The sequence below is a fragment of the Octopus bimaculoides genome, chromosome 11, assembly GCF_001194135.2.
Source record: "Octopus bimaculoides isolate UCB-OBI-ISO-001 chromosome 11, ASM119413v2, whole genome shotgun sequence".
NCBI lineage: Eukaryota > Metazoa > Mollusca > Cephalopoda > Octopoda > Octopodidae > Octopus > Octopus bimaculoides.
The window spans coordinates 662514-665070 of NC_068991.1; the positions used below are offsets into that span (position 1 = coordinate 662514).

General features: G+C 38.7%; 1 protein-coding gene across 2 annotated transcripts in view; it reads right to left on the bottom strand.

Moving 5' to 3' along the window:
• Positions 1-2557, bottom strand: part of LOC106882757 (synaptotagmin-7) — a 114545-nt gene that overhangs the window by 33419 nt on the left and 78569 nt on the right. The window lies entirely within an intron of this gene.

Below are 2557 nucleotides of genomic sequence, written 5' to 3' on the forward strand. Positions count from 1 at the left end.
AAAACATAGATCGTCCCTGGGCCGACAACGCAAACCTCTTCAATGAAAGAGTTGATGGAAAGTGTAAATTTCTGTCGCGAATCCGAGGGAAGTTAGACGCGATCTGAATTCAAAACATTGTCTTCTGCAACAGAAGGGTCTCAGTCGCTAATTATATCTCATAATAATTTAGATCCGCCCCACCGCCACCCGTGTCTAGCAGTCACGTGGCTTAAATACAAGACTGCCCGGAACAGACAAATGTAGCAAAAAAAAAAAAAAAAAAGGAAAAGGCACGTTTATGTAGAAGTGAATAAAATTATTTTAGGAAGGAAAGCAACCATCGGTGAGTAACATAATTAACTTGCTACGAGATCACACACACATACACGCACTCACGCTCACACACACACGCATACACACACACATACACACACTCACGCTCACACACACATACGTACACACACACACACGCACAAGCAAATACACACTATATCTTCTCATGTGGTGGACGGTACAGTTCCGTTGAACATTGATGTGGGAAAAAAACTATTTACAGCGAAAAGATTGATTCAATGCAGAAGAAACGAATAAAAGAATGAAGTGAAAGTAATAAAGGAATACAAATCTAACATTTACACACACACACACACACACACACACATTATTGTATGTACATGTGTGCACATGTATGTATACACGTATTTTATTTATGTGTACGTGTGTATGTGTATATATGTTCATATATACCGAGAGAAGAGAGAGAGAGGGAGAGAAAGAAAGAAAGAAAGAGAGAGAGAGAGAGAGAGAGAGAGAGAGAGAGAGAGAGACATCCACATCCACCAACCATTCTACGATGTTAATTCGATTCCTTTGTGCAAGAATTAACCAATATTGAAAATCCACCAATTATCTAATCAAGTTGTAAAAGAAAAATGAAACCAAATCGAGTTGTTTAATGGAATAATTTAGAATTGCTAAATCAAATAACTGAACATTTTAATTAGCGATTGGATTGGTTGAATAACTGAACACGTTTCACAGCTTCGCTTCAGCAACACACCCTGTCAGCAGACAGCCAATTGTAATCTATCCGTTTCGTAGCCTGTCAAACCATTATCGTTGAGTTGTTTAAGCCACCTAGCCGTAAGAAGATACCATTTGGAAGCAGCCCTCACCCCGTTATTCAAACTGTGTAGATGATTTGTTTTTTAATTATCTCTAAATGAAATAATAACCGATATAAATGTTGGTTGGTCGAGTGATTTCTCCAGTCACGGTTTACATCGTAGAGAGAGAGAGAGAGAGAGAGAGAGAGAGAGTTAGCATAAGACGTCAAAGTTGATGGCGGAGCGTTGAAATTGATATGCGGTGGCAGGACGATGGTGAAGATGACAAAAGTTACGTACTCGACCGACACCAAATACATAGAACACACAAGCACGTACAGACATAACCACAGTTTATGAAGAAGGATAAATTCAGCCACGGTTGGTTGAAGCTGAAAATAACTCTGCAATAGTTAAAATTACGATAAATGTAAACAAACTGTTTGCTTTCAGAAGCGTTGAGATGTATTGTAAGATACAGATAAGGAAATAAACAAAGCAACCTCGACCACGGTAGAATTTGAACTTGGAACGTTAAGACGGACGAAATGCCGCTGAGCATTTTGCCCAGCACCGTAACGATTCTGCCAGCTTGCTGCGTTACTTGTAATAATAATAATAATAATAATAATAATAATAATAATAATAATGATAATAATAATAATAATGATGATGATGATGATGATGATGATGATGATGATGATGATGATGATGATGATGATGATAATAGGGAAATGGATAGATTGATGGAGAAAGAAATGACAGAAAAATTCAAGGTGTAGTACTTGCACAGACTGGACTGATCCTTAAGTCGAAATTAAATGGACGGAATAAGATCCTTAGACATGGAGCAAGGGTAATCGCATGGCCAGTAGACGAACTAAACATCTTAGACAGAAAGACAAGGAAGTTGCTAGCTAGATATGGGATACTCCACCCAAAAAGTGAAACAGACAGACTGTATGTACCAAAAAAAAAGAGGGGGAAGAGGACTGATTGGATGCGAACACAGCATTAGAGCAGAAGAAAACAACATAGCATGGTATGTAGAAAATGCCACAGAACCGCTGTTACTAGAAGTAAGAAGGTCAGGCTTGCGTTGGATAAAAGATTGCAAAGATAAAGCACTGTACAAGAAATTGAAAACGAATGAAACTGAAAATAGGTGGGTAAAGAAAAGAATGCATGGTCAGTTTCATTGGGATGTTGAAGATAAGACAGACAGAGAAAAAAGATGGCTATGGATGACTAAAAGTGATTTAAAACCGGAAACGGAGGCTCTAATCTGTGCTGCCCAAGAGCTAGCACTAAGAACAAACTACATAAAATGCAGGATAGACAACGCATCAGAAAGTGATGAGTGCAGAATCTGTGGACAAAACGGTGAAACCGTATGGCATATTACCAGCCAAAGTACGCCACTAGCCCAGAAGGAATATAAGAGACGCCACGACAATAAAGCCAGGCTT